This window comes from Dermacentor andersoni, chromosome 3, assembly GCF_023375885.2.
Source record: "Dermacentor andersoni chromosome 3, qqDerAnde1_hic_scaffold, whole genome shotgun sequence".
NCBI classification, from domain to species: Eukaryota; Metazoa; Arthropoda; class Arachnida; order Ixodida; family Ixodidae; genus Dermacentor; species Dermacentor andersoni.
Window position 1 is genome coordinate 206,216,747 of NC_092816.1, and position 14,983 is coordinate 206,231,729.

General features: G+C 46.4%; 1 protein-coding gene across 5 annotated transcripts in view; it reads right to left on the reverse strand.

Moving 5' to 3' along the window:
* Positions 1–14,983, reverse strand: part of LOC126524341 (polyamine-transporting ATPase 13A3-like) — a 358,071-nt gene that overhangs the window by 180,383 nt on the left and 162,705 nt on the right. The gene's annotated exons all lie outside the window — the stretch shown is intronic.

The window sequence follows — 14,983 nt, forward strand, 5'->3', positions numbered from 1 at the left end:
AGAGTGTTCGGTCACAAATTACCAGCAAATTTTCTGTAAAGTAAGGAAAATTTTTTTTACAGTGTACGCTCGAAAGTAACGGGCGTGTTACATAGGGCGAATAGCGCGACATTGAATTCGCGTAATCCGTCTGGTGTGATGAAGGCGGTTTTTGCGCGGTCAGCGTCAGCCACGGCGACTTGCCAATATCCGGACCGCAAGTCCAAAGAGGAGAAAAACTTGGCACCTTGAAAACGCGCGCAATCAACGCAGAAGCGAATAGAGAAATATTTCTTCTTTACGACGACGAAGACTTGCAATGCCCCGGGGAAATGGAGCGGCTGCATCGTGCCACGCGGAACCATACGGCTCAATTCGTCGATGATGCGGCGTTCAATAGCTGATGCATAATGAATACGCTGCGGGAGTGGAGCATTCGAACGGGTGTCGATGCTCCGGCTTGCGGTTACGATGCGGCCGAGAGAGTTAGTTAAATGTGGGTTAATGGCGCGAAAGCGGCTAGCGCTATGCTGTGCGAAACATGGGGTGTTTTAAAATGCAGTTTAGGAAGAAAAAGCCTCTGTTAATAATCCATATTTTATGTAAAAACCCAGCGTCGTCTAGGAATTTGTGCATGTCATATAATGGTACGAGCGGATCATCACCTAAAATTAAAGCAGTGTGTAAAGGCATGTGTAGTTGATATAAGTTGTGCAAAAGGTTTCGTCAGTGTACCTCAATATGTCTATATGTCAGTAAATATGCATAACTGTTAGTGGTTCTTGGCATTTCGCACATGCAGGTGTGTTTTCTTTCGTAGTAAATAATTGTGTTTGAGGTGTGTGTGCCCAATGCGCAGTCGGCATAAAACTACTTCGAAGAACCGCTCCTGATGATAGCATTCACCAACTATGGGTTAGGGAGATGTAGCTTGTCGGCGCAACGGTACCATTCGTGTTACCATTTTGACGTTAAGGATTGCCTAACTGCGCGGATACTATCTTTATATGGAAGTGTTCTGTTTGTTATGACTTTGTAAGCGGCCATCGATGCACATCTATCAGGTGCTTCGTTACCCGGTATCCCAACATGGCTTGGAACCCAGCAGAAGCGAATTGACCTCCCGTATTTACAATTAGTATTAGGGTTATAATTATATTCGAGTGCTGATTGCTGTGCTATCGTTTGTTACCGAAGCTTTCCGTCAAGTCTAAGTATTTTAAGGCAGTTTGTCGTGTGCGTATCATGGCTACGCACGCTTATATCGCATTCCGTTTCTCTACCACGGATGCGCTTTAAAACCACGGCGCTGCAGTTTTTGCTTTTCTTTCCTTTCTTCTGCTCCGCCCTTAAACTGGCTCTCTTAACTACTACACGCAGAGACAAAGCAACAGCACGCGCATGCGATCCCATAGATGAGATGAATATATATATATATATATATATATATATATAGAAAACTATCAGTCATAGCTCTCGTAGTATAGCCCTCTGGGCCGTTTCCTTTTTTTTTCTTTCGAAAGTAGTCCTATTAGGGTTATTATAATAACACGAAGGTATTTCGCCCTCGTCAGCAGCAGTCCTTGGTATAGTTATTCTGGCGGCTAGCTTCCCACGCTATGCGTGCCGCCATCGCACCTGGTTAAGCTTTTCCTAGACGCTAGAGTTATGCTTTGTCCGCGCAACCTTGAGCGATCGGAAAGCGCGTTTTCCCCTCTTGGCCGGCGGAGAGGGGATGCTTCGTTCCGGCCGCGAAGCTCTCCACATCTCTGTAAGGTGTCTTGTGGTGGTCTCGTGCTGACGATGCCCTCTCGGTGAGCGCATATTTCCCCCCTCATCTTTTAAGAGGTTCAATACATACAAGCATTTGTCTCGCAAACCAGATTTTTTTCAAGGGAATTTTCCACGTCTCAGTAATTTCTCTCGTCGTATTCGAGTGCTGATTGCCGTGTTATAGTTTGTTAACGAAGCTTTCCCTCAAGTCTAAATATTTTAAGGCAGTTTTCCTAGCCTCTAAAGCCGCTCGAGTTCGCTCTTCTCCTCGAGCGGCCATTTTTCCTAGAAAGTATGCCTTCCAACCACGTCTCTTTCCACGTAAGTCTCTTCCAGTCTCTTTCCACGTAAGTGTGAGGCTCGGAGCAGAAGCTGTGGCGCTTGAAAGTAGCCTGGGGCCTGACGAACCAACCGACTGAGCTATCTTTCCGGGCAACATCGAAGGGTCACGAGTTCAAATCACCTGTTATGTTCCTTTTTTTTTCGCCCCTTTTTCTTTCTTTTTTTTCTTTCTTTTAATGTCTTTTCCTTTATTTTATCACTGCACGGGAACCCTCCTAAAAAAAAAAAAAAGAAAGCTATATATCTTCAAATATGTATGGCCTCACATGTGCAGGTCATAAATACCAGGTTCTCTAGCCGAGTGCCATCCATGCGGTATAACCGAGCTCAGATTGGTCCACCTTGACTGATCAAATAGGGCACCACTGTAGGTTAAATGAGGCGTACAACTCCTGCGGGACCCGCCGTGGTTGCTCAGTGGTTATGGTGTTAGACTGCTGAGCAAGAGGTCGCGGGATCGGACCCCGACCACGGCGGCCGCATTTCGATGGGGGCGAAATCCGAAACCACCCGTGTACTTAGAATTAGGTGCACGTTAAAGAACCACAGGTGGTCGAAATTTTCGGAGTCCTCCACTACGGTGTGCATAATCAGAAAGTGGTTTTGTCACGTAAAACCCCATAAATTAATTTTTAATTTAACTCCTACGGGGACGGTAGAGTATCCGTCTCCAGTGCAAGAGGACCGTGATCCAAATCCCGGTGCCGCGCAATTCTCCACCGGAAAATACAAAAAAAAAACCGTGCGTTGAGAAAATTGCACAAACAGGCCTGGAGTGCGGCCTGATCCCGGTGACCAGAACCGGTAACGCACTCTCTCACCAGAGCAGGATTGGCCACCCTGGTGCAGTACTTGGCCACAACTTCCTATATGAATACAACAATCGAACCCCGGCCCTCAGTCCCCAGCAGCCGCGAAGCAACTGACCACGGCGGCGGTCAGATCTGTGACGCTGCAGAGGGTGCTAAGAATACATGGCTCCGGACAGGCCGCCATTGGAATCTGAACCTGGCAACGTTTAACGTTAGAACGCTATCTAGTGAGGCGAGTCTAGCAGTGTTATTGGAGGAATTAGAGGGTAGTAAATGGGATATAATAGGGCTCAGTGAGGTTAGGAGGACAAAAGAAGCATATACAGTGCTAAAAAGCGGGCATGTACTGAGTTACCGGGGCTTAGCGGAGAGACGAGAACTAGGAGTCGGATTCCTGATTAATAAGGAAATAGCTGGTAACATACAGGAATTCTATAGCATTAACGAGAGGGTGGCATGTCTTGTTGTGAAACTTAATAAGACGTACAAAATGAAGGTTGTACAGGTCTACGCTCCTACATCTAGTCATGATGACCAGGAAGTCGAAAGCTTTTATGAAGACGTAGAATCGGCGATGGGTAAAGTCAAAACAAAATACACTATACTGATGGGCGACTTCAATGCCAGGGTAGGCAAGAAGCAGGCTGGAGACAAGTCAGTGGGGGAATATGGCATAGGCTCTAGGAATAGCAGAGGAGAATTATTAGTAGAGTTTGCAGAACAGAATAATATGCGGATAATGAATACCTTTTTCCGCAAGCGGGTTAGTCGAAAGTGGACGTGGAGGAGCCCGAATGGTGAGACTAGAAATGAAATCGACTTCATACTCTGCGCGAACCCTGGCATCATTCAAGATGTAGACGTGCTCGGCAAGGTACGCTGCAGTGACCACAGGATGGTAAGAACTCGAATTAGCCTAGACTTGAGGAGGGAACGAAAGAAACTGGTACACAAGAAGCCAATCAATGAGTTAGCGGTAAGAGGGAAACTAGAGAAATTCCGGATCAAACTACAGAACAGGTATTCGGCTTTAACTCAGGAAGAGGACCTTAGTGTTGAAGCAATGAACGACAATCTCATGGGCACCATTAAGGAGTGCGCAATAGAAGTCGGTGGTAACGCCGTTAGACAGGAAACCAGTAAGCTATCGCAGGAGACGAAAGATCTGATCAAGAAACGCCAATGTATGAAAGCCTCTAATCCTACAGCTAGAATAGAACTGGCAGAACTTTCTAAGTTAATCAACAAGCGTGAGACAGCTGACATAAGGAAGTATAATTTGGATAGAATTGAACATGCTCTCAGGAACGGAGGAAGCCTAAAAGCAGTGAAGAAGAAACTAGGAATTGGCAAGAATCAGATGTATGCGTTAAGAGACAAAGCCGGCAATATCATTACTAATATGGATGAGATAGTTCAAGTGGCTGAGGAGTTCTATAGAGATTTATACAGTACCAGTGGCACCCACGACGATAGTGGAAGAGAGAATAGCCTAGAGGAATTCGAAATCCCACAGGTAACGCCAGAAGAAGTAAAGAAAGCCTTAGGAGCTATGCAAAGGGGGAAGGCAGCTGGGGAGGATCAGGTAACAGCAGATTTGTTGAAGGATGGTGGTCAGATTGTTCTAGAGAAACTGGCCACCCTGTATACGCAATGCCTCATAACCTCGAGCGTACCCGAATCTTGGAAGAACGCTAACATAATCCTAATCCATAAGAAAGGGGACGCCGAAGAGTTGAAAAATTATAGACCGATCAGCTCACTGTCCGTTGCCTGTAAACTATTTACTAGGGTAATCGCAAATAGAATCAGGAACACCTTAGACTTCTGTCAACCAAAGGACCAGGCAGGATTCCGTAAAGGCTACTCAACAATGGACCATATTCACACTATCAATCAAGTGATAGAGAAATGTGCAGAATATAACCAACCCTTATATATAGCTTTCATTGATTACGAGAAAGCGTTTGATTCAGTCGAAACCTCAGCAGTCATGGAGGCATTACGGAATCAGGGTGTAGATGAGCCATATGTAAAAATACTGGAAGATATCTATAGCGGCTCCACAGCCACCGTAGTCCTCGACAAAGAAAGCAACAAAATCCCTATAAAGAAAGGCGTCAGACAGGGAGATACGATATCTCCAATGCTATTCACAGCATGTTTACAGGAGGTATTCAGAGGCCTGGAGTGGGAAGAATTGGGGATAAAAGTTGATGGAGAATACCTTAGCAACATGCGATTCGCTGATGATATTGCCTTGCTTAGTAACTCAGGAGACGAATTGCAATGCATGCTCACTGACCTGGAGAGGCAAAGCAGAAGGGTGGGTCTGAAATTTAATCTGCAGAAAACTAAAGTATTGTTTAACAGTCTCGGAAGAGAACAGCAGTTTACGATAGGTAACGAAGCACTGGAAGCGGTAAGGGAATACATCTACTTAGGGCAGATAGTGACCACGGATCCGGATCATGAGACTGAAATAACCAGAAGAATAAGAATGGGTTGGGGTGCGTTTGGCAGGCATTCTCAAATCATGAACAGCAGGTTGCCACTATCCTTCAAAAGGAAAGTGTACAACAGCTGTGTGTTACCAGTACTCACACATGGGGCAGAAACCTGGAGGCTTACGAAAAGGGTTCTGCTGAAATTGAGGACGACGCAACGAGCTATGGAAAGAAGAATGATGGGTGTAACGTTAAGGGATAAGAAAAGAGCAGATTGGGTGAGGCAACAAACGCGGGTAAACGACATCTTAGTTGAAATCAAGAAAAAGAAATGGGCATGGGCCGGACATGTAATGAGGAGGGAAGATAACCGATGGTCACTAAGAGTTACGGACTGGATTCCAAGGGAAGGGAAGCGTAGCAGGGGGCGGCAGAAAGTTAGGTGGGCGGATGACATTAAGGCGTTTGCAGGGACAACATGGCCACAATTAGTACATGACCGGGGTAGTTGGAGAAGTATGGGAGAGGCCTTTGCCCTGCAGTGGGCGTAAGTAGGCTGATGATGATGATGATGATGATGATGATGATTTGTTAGGCGCCATCATGTTTAAAATGTCTGATATCATGAGTTAATTCACACTCAGATTTCAGATGTAGAGCCTTCAGTGTGCTTAAGGAATCAGCGTATGGAAGTGCATTATTGTGTTTGTCAGTGATAATCTTTTTAACAACAACACATACAGTGTAAACTTTGCCCGTGATAACACAGGCGTGCTGTGGTTAATCGAATACTTGTTGCCCAATTTTCCGTTCAGCCCTCCACCAGGCACGTACCCAGGATTCTTTTCGGGGGGGGGGCAACCCAAGGCACTTTTTTTATGCAAATGAGGGGTGGTTTACCTTTACCAGTGTGATAGGTAAAGTGCGCGAGTGCTGTGATGGGAGTGGGTCAGCCATGCGAAGACGACGACGATACCCTGCAGCGGTTGCACGACCGCGCCGAAGAAATAACTAGAATAGTAGCAACAAGAAGCGAGCACAGAGAAAAGAGGAAGAAGAAGTCGAAGAGACGTGGAACAACAAGCCTGCGTGGAGGAAGGAGTTCGCCTGTGCTCCAGGCGCAGAAGTGAAGTCGTCGAGCATCAGGCCCGTGCTTCGTGCCTTCTACTGGACCAGGGCGACCTTCCAGGGGAGTGTCACTGCGTTCGCACGAATCGCGTTCTCATGATCACACGCAGGAAGATGCCGAGCGACGTCGAGAAAATGAAGTCCTTGCAACGTAAAGCCATTTGACTTGTGTGTCCGGTGGCAAGACCTCTACCGTGCCAAGGCCTCCTGTCCTTGTTCACAACGTCGCCGCCGGACTTACTCCTCCATCACTGGATCCCTGATGTTAGCCTGGGGGTGACCAGGATTATTCTTCAACAGTGCCTGTCTTCAGCACCGATTCTACGCTTCGAGGGCTGCCTCTGTCATCACCTCCAGTTCGTCTCGCAGCTCCACAGCAGACCATGAAACTATAGGCCCTTTCCGACGTCGACATTTTCTTTAGAGACTTAATTCCTTGTTTCTGCGTGTGTTTGATTAGTTTGTGTAGTTTCTGTTCCTCTTTGTGCTGGATGTTCTTGAATGAATGGTTTGTAGTGTGATATCGAACGGCTTCGTCACTTCATGCGCTGAGCGGTGCCTCAGCCAGGATTAGTTAATTGAAAGAACCTCATCAGAACTAGTACAGATGTGAATAACGCCCACCATTCGTCATAAAGACGCGTAAACCCGCAAAAGAGAAATGAAATAAGGTGTATCTCACAAATAGTACGCCTGTGAGAACCGCCTCTTCTTGGCAAACAAGGAACCACATCGAATGAACTCGCGCGGGAAGAACACTACCAAGAAGTAAACAAACGAAAGTGCAAAATAAAGATTTCTACCATCAACATCAGCCTATTTTATGTCCACTGCAGGATGAAGGCCTGTCCCCCTATAGCAGATTTCTATAGTAGGATACCTGTTAAAATACAGCAGCTGGCAACCAAGACACACGGACGGCGCGACGTTTGTTACTCCGCCAGCCAAACATAGAAGCAAGCAAAATCGTCGTCATGCGGCCTTTTCAAAATGGCATCGTACTTGATAGCTCCGGAGCATCTGCAATTCTTGAAGAGTCTTTTCATCGACGGAAGCAATGACGTCTGCAACTGGCATGGACAAAGCCTATGGAGTTTGAGCATTTCACTCTTCAAAAGTCTACTCGCCATGGTTGCTTAGTGGCTAGGGGTTGGGCTGCTAAGTACGAGGTCGCGGGATCGAATCCCGGCCATGGCGGCTGCATTTCGATTGGGGTGAAATGCGACAAACCCGACTATTTAGATTTAGGTGCACGTTAAAGAACTCCAGGTGGTCAAAATTTACGAAGTCACCCATTACGGCGTGCCTCTTTATCAGATCGTGGTTTTGGCGCGTAAGACCCCATAATTAAATCTTCAAAAGTCTGCGATACAGTTCATTTAACTGCTGAGCCCGTTTTACTCATGAAATTTCACTGCCAACTAAAGTGACACTTGACATTAAATAGTTGCAGCGAAGCAAGCATATTTCACTTCAATAAAGAATTAGGCTTTCGCCATTCTACTATAATAGGCGAGGGAAAACGTAGAAAGTTACGCTCTAAGAATTTTTGGGGGGTTTACTACCTTATTTGGGTAACAGGAAAACTTTGAAGTACAAATTATTTGCAGCCTCGCGGAGGAACAGCGACTGGCGGTTATGAGGGCATGCGCGGGGCTTCACTGCAAGCTTAAGTTGTATCCGGCTATAGTGGCGTCTTTTTTTTTTTTGTTTATTCGCTCTGGAAGACTTATAGAGAAATATATATTTGCGGAACAATCAGAGTTCTTTTGGATCCCTCGTTTACTGCATTTTCAAGTGAAGTGTCAAAACCGACTCGTATTGTTATTTGGGAAGTTGCGTAATGATGCGTGGCCGGCAGTCCCGTACAACCGCGTAGAGCGCAGGACGCTGCAGTTCCAGACGTACTGCGCCTACCGCGGAAGGTTACAAAAACACCTACATAAGCGCAGCAGAGAAGTGGCTACACCAGGCGGCTCGACTGATAACTGTAGAAGTGTCATTCAAAATAAGCAGAATTGTTCTCCACTTCCGACAGCGTTTTCTCTCGTTCCTTTTTGAATAAAAAGATGTTGATCCATAAATATTTTCATAAAAAATTCTGAAATTTGTTAATTTTCGCTTTCCCTTCCTTTTTAGCTGTTGGCGTAATTTCTCAACTCCTTGCGACTGTTGTTTCCAGTTGCCAATTTTGCACAAAAAGTGCTGTACTATTAGGGAAAAGCCAGACGAGGTAACGGGGGACAGTCATATTGCTTATGAGTTTAATGGCTATTTCAGGGTTTAAGATGGATGCTGTTTCGCATTATTTTAATTAGCACTTTATTCAACCATATCGCTCATATATGGTTCCGACGATCGGCCAGCGTTGCGGCGAGCCGTCACTCGTGGTAATAATGAAGCAAAAGGAAAAGTTAAACTCAACTGGCGTTTTCTCCGGCTGCAACTCGTTCCTCAAGCATGCAGACCAGCTGACTACGAACCCCACCCCTTTCCTGGTCCCTGGATCAGTCTAAACAAAGATGGTTGAACTAACGAAGCAACAGCCTTGCGCGTGACCGTTGAATAGATGGCGGAAACTGAACGCATCTCGAGTTAATCGCGCGGGCACCGAATCGATGAGAAAACAGGTATTCACACCCCAGTAGATGCTGACAAATACCGTCATCCAAAAGGAGTGGAAAAGGCAGCAAAATGTTGACCACCGAATGGCTGTCAAGCCTCAACCTTTATTTGGCGGTGCTTTTGGAATGTGTGTGATGATTGATGGCGTGGCGGGGGAAGGGGGGTGTATGCCTCTTAATTTCGGGGGAGGGGAGGAGCACGGACCACGCCGCGGCGCCCCCTCCCCTTTGGGTACGTACCTGGCCCCCACACCCACGTGTTCTTTTGTTTTAGAGCCATCAGTGTAATTTTTCACGTTATTTTGATATTTGTCCTGAAGAGCACGGAATTCTTATATGATGTGTTCGTGTGGGGTGTCTTTTTTCTTTAGATGTGTTAACGTCCAGTCACATAGCTGGAGGCACTTTGGCAATCGGCAGGACTTGATGGGGAATGTCATAATCCGGTCCATATTCCTCATATCGCAGAAGTGGCCTAATCATGTTCGGTTTATTTGTATAGTGTAAGCGTGAGTTGCATTGTGTGACGATGTTGTAGCATATGTGTTGTGGTGATGACTGAATTTTGAGTACGAAGGAAAAAGTGAGTAACGCTCTGCGCTGCTGTAAGGAGGGTTCATTACACTCAACGTATAAACTTTGAATAGGCGATGTTCTGTAGGCACCACTTGCCAGTCGCAGAGCAAGGTTATGTACCGGATCAAGTCATCGCATGTAGGACTGTCTGGCTGAGCCATGAACCACGGCGCCGTAGTCTAAAAGGCTACGTGCAAGACACCAGTAAATACGTAAAAGGCACGTTCGGTTGGAACCTCAGTGCTTATGAGATTGCTTATGCTCATTTGCCTTAATCATTAGTTTTAATGTGGGCTAGGAAGTTTAATTTTTTGTCAAAGGTTACTCCCAAGAATTTATATTCTTGTTTGACCGGTAGTGCGACATCATTCAATCTTAAAACCGGGTCTAAGTACAATCCTCGTTTTTGTGAGAAAAGCATTGTAACAGTTTTTTGAGTAGAGAAACGGAAGCCATTTTTCTCAGCCCACTCTATTACTTTATTTTTTGTTATCTGTAGCTGCCTTTCGCATGTTGGTAAGTTTGAGTCGCGGCACGCATTTTGCAGATTATCGACATATATGGAGTGCATAGCAGAGGGAGGAATGACTTTGTTAATAGTTACCCAATGATGAAGCAAATCATGACTTTCGTTCTCCTGAGAAACTTTGTTAATGGAGTTCATTTTTAGTATGAAGAGTGCTCTGCTAAGTATGCAACATTATGGCACGCCGTTTTCCTGGATAAATGTAACCGAGAGAACAGTGCCTAGAGAAATTTAGAATGTTTTGTCGGATATAAAATCAGTGAGACAGTTTAGCATCTTGCTACTGATTCCTAACGCAGCGAGGTAACGTAAGATTCCAGATCTCGAAGTGGTGTCAAACGCTTTTTCTAGATCGAAGAACACTGCCAGGCAGTGCTGTTTGTGTAAGAATGCTTCACGTATTTCGTGTTCAAGTCGGACGAGGTAGTCCTTCATTGAACAGTTTTTTTATATCCGCACTGATGAAAATCAATTATATTCCGTATATCAAGCATGAATGTTGATCTCGCATTACGACACTTTTGTACGATTTAGCCAAGAAGCTTGTCAGGGCAATGGGTCGAAAGCTGCTTGGGGATGTGTGTTATTTACCTGTGTTTCAAAGAGGCACAACTATTGCGTTTTTCGAAATATTTGGCATGGTTATAGCGTCAAAAACTTTGTTGAAAAATTTAAGAAGAGCATCTAAGCATGCTTGAGAGAGGTGTGCAAGCATGGAATAATGGATCCGGTCCGGACCTACTGTAGTTTTTTTCCAGCACAGAGAACACTATTAAGTTCCTGTAGTGTGAATGGAGCGTCGTATTCTTCCCTTGACCTACAAGCAGTTGGTGGTTTCTCCTTTTCTGCTGACAGTTTGGAGTTTAAGAACGTGTTTGAATAATTAGCCGAGCTAGAGACATTATAGAAACGCTGCCCAAGTATATTCCCTTGTTTTTGTAGTGTTTTCTGAGTGCCTGAAGGTGTAAGTAAGGGTATCCTGTATGATGAGCAGTCCCCCCTCAGCTTCCTTAACTGCTCCCACATCCTTTGTGACAGTGCTATTAATTTTAGATATGTATTTCTGCCAAGACAATTTTTCCGCCTTTCTCCGAATATATCGAGCTTTTGGTTTGGCTTGTTTGAAATTCAGTAAGTTGTTATGTGTTAGGTATCTACATATGATTCCCCAGGCCTTATTTTGCTGCTTTTTTGCTTCAGTGAATTGATGTGTTCACCAAGGATCAGCTTTTCCCAACCTGTGCCAGAAGATTGAAGTATGGCCTTTTCAGCTACAGAAATTATACAGTTAGTAAAATTTTCATTAATTTCGTCAATGCTTAGGTCTGTTAGAGTGATATCCTCCAGCCTGGCACTTTCTGTGAAAACAGACCAATCTGCCATTTGTCATTTCCAACGGCGCGGTTTGTGAGATATAATGGGATGCGGTGATGTGAAGTTAATTATAGCAGGTAGATGATGACTGCCATATGAAGTCTCCAGTACGTCCCATTCAAAATCGGTAATAATATCCGGAGAGCTAAACACTCAATCGAGGCAGCTAAATTTACGTGAACTCGCTGAAAAATGTGTTGGTGCACCCGAATACAAATGACAGATGTTTGTCAAAATAAAATCTTCGATAAGTTGTCCTCTTTGGTCATTCTTATAGCTACCCCAAAGAGTGCGGTGAGCATTAAAATCTCCAATACAAAGGGCTCCGGCAGCTGGTCAATTAAATTTTTCAGGTCTCGATTTGTGGAATGGTTATGCGGAGGTGACAGCCTTCAATGATAAAACGGTGAAAGCTACTGCCTCATACGGTGACAGTGACAGTGACAAGAACTTTATTAAGAGTGTCCTGAGGAACTTGATTGGGGGAACCGAAGGTACCCCGATCAAGTTGGTGGCTCCGCCCACGACGGGTCAGGGAGATGGTGGCTCTCCGCGACGTCGCGGGCCCTCTGGACGGCCTCTAGTTGGTTTGGGAAATCCGAGCTCTTCAGCAAGGCGTCCCACTTGGACTGGTTATGAAAGTCGGAGCCCGCGTTGTACGGGCACAGCCAGAGCATGTGGTCGAAGGAGCAGCACGCGTGACCGCATTTGCAGCACGATTGCGGAAAGTTCGGGTCTATCCAACTAAGCGCTCTCGGGGTGAGGTACGATCTCGTCTGTAAAAGCCTGAAAGTAACAGCCTGAGCCCTGTTCAGTTTCGGGCTGGGGGGAGGGAATTTTCTTCTGCTGTGTCTATAATGTGACGTAATTTCGTGAAAGGTTGTAAGTTTATCTTTGAAGGGGCAATCCTGCGGGAGAGCCGGACCGCTAGCTCGGGCGCGGTTCGTGAATTCACGCGCCAGGCAGTTGGCCCGCTCGTTAGGGTTGCAACCCGCTCGGTTAGTTACATCGTCCATGTGGGCCGGGAACCATGCTATAGTATGACCTGCGGTTTCTTCTCGCGCATTAATACGAAAGCATCTGTTAACGATGTCGGCTGCCTGTTTACAAACTAGAGCGGACGAGAAAGCCCTGACCGCCGTGCGCGAGTCGGAGAAAATGGACGCCGGGCCTTTTGCGGCTTGAAGAGCCAAGGCTATCGCGGTTTCCTCCGCCTCGTTGGCGTGTTTAGCGTAGATTGATGCGGCGCTGATAAGTGTTCCGCGCGCGTCAACGACCGTGATTGCAAACCTGTCTTCGCTGCCATATTTGACGGCGTCAACGAAGAATGCATCTGCCCCGTAAGGATCGATTCGTCGAAGGATGGCTCTAGCCCGCGCTCTTCTGCGACCTTCGTTATATATTGGGTGGATGTTCCTCGGCACGGGCTCAATCTTTATACCTTCACGGGCTAATTTAGACAGGGGGTGTCGGTTCAGCGGTGCCTGTATAGGGAGCTGACCAGCTTCATCAAGAATCTTGATTCCCGGCTTAGTTGACGAAAGCCTGGAGATCTGTGCAATAAACTGTGCTTCAATTAATTCGTCTGTGGTATTGTGAATTCCGAGTTCAAGTAGTTTTAATGTGCTAGCGGATTGTGGAATACCGAGTATTCTTTTGACGCCGGACCTGATGAGCGTGTCGAGTTTGTTCTTTTCAATTTTGCTATATTTGAGGTACGGTGCCGTGTAAGTAATGTGACTGATGAAGAAAGCTTGGAAGACCCTGAGTAGGTTGTCCTCCTTGAGTCCCCCCCTTTTGCTTGCGATTCTAGTTATGAGTCTTAGTATATTTTTCGCCTGCGCGCCCAGCTTGTTTAGAGCTTCTGCATTACAGCCTTTGGCGTTGATTAAAAGTCCTAAAATTTTGATGGAGTTCACCCTCGGAATGGGGTGCCCTTCTCGTGTTGTAATTTCGACTGGCAGCGTTTCCAGAGGCTCGAGGTTCCTAACGCCCTGCCTCGACTGTCTGAAGAGGAGGAGTTCGGATTTGGTCGGTGACAACTTGAGACCTGTGCATGTAAGAAATTCTTCCGTTACATCTATGGCCGCCTGGAGAGATTGCTCTAGATCAGCCAAAGATCCCCCCGGGGACCAGATTGTGATATCATCTGCATAGATTGCGTGGCCTATTTTTGGGAGTGCGGCCAGCCTTTCAGAGAGTTTATGCATGGCGATATTAAATAGTAGCGGGGATAGGACCGAGCCCTGAGGGGTTCCGCAGTTTCCCAGTTCGTACGGACCGCCCGAGATCGTGCCCAGTCGAAGGAACGCTTTCCTTTCCGATAGGAAAGAGAGAGTGAAATTAAAGAATTTCCGCCCTAGGTTGAGATGGGAAATTTCGTTCAAGATGTGTTCGTGAGCCACCTTGTCAAAGGCCTTAGCGAGGTCGAGTGCAATGATACCTCGTACGTCCCGCGTCTCGTTATCGAATATAGATCTTTTCAGGAGGAGCATTGCGTCCGGTGTGGAGAGTCCCTTTCTAAAACCTATTAGATTATGCCTAAATAGTTCGTGGTTTTCTACGTGTTCGACGATTCGATTGTGTATTGCATGTTCTGCCACTTTGCAAATGCACGATGTTAGAGAGATGGGCCGCAGGTTATTTATGTGCGGAGGTCTCCCCGGTTTGGGGATGAGCACCACCTTGGCGGTGCGCCATTCCGACGGGACCTGCCCCGAGCTCCACACCTCGTTTATCTCTGCCGTTAGGATTTCGATGGCCTTGTCGTCCAGGTTCCGGAGGAGCTTGTTGGTGACCCCGTCTAGTCCCGGGGCCGATCTTCCATTTAGGTTGAAGAGTACGTCTCTGATTTCTGAAATCGTAAAAGGTTCGTCTAATTCTGGCCTGTCCAGCCCCGTGTAAGGCGCTCTCGCGCTTATGCCTTGCGAATCTCCTTCCTTGACGGGTAGGTAAGTTCGCGCCAGGTCGTTGACAATTACATCGTTTGTGAGGCCCGAGGTGACCTGCTTATGTATGAGCCTATCGACGGCGAGATTTAGCGCATTCCGGGACTGTTTATCGTTTAGGAGGCTTTTAAGCAGATTCCACTTACTACCTCTTCTCATGCGACCGTCCGTTTCGTTGCACGTTTCGTCCCACTGTTGCAGGGCCAGTTGCTTGGAATAGTACTCTATTTCCTTGTTTAGTGACGTTAGTTTTGCTCGTAGTCGGCGATTTAATTTCTGTGTTTTCCACCTCTCTCCAAGAGCGTGTTTAGCCTCCAGGAGATGCGCTAACCGAGAGTCCATTTTGGGGACTTCCAGTTTTGTGCCGATTTCTTTGGTCGCGTTTTTGACGGCCTGTTTAAGATTGGTAATTAGTTCTTTGAAGGATTCGTTCGAGGGGGCGGTTTCGGCTCGA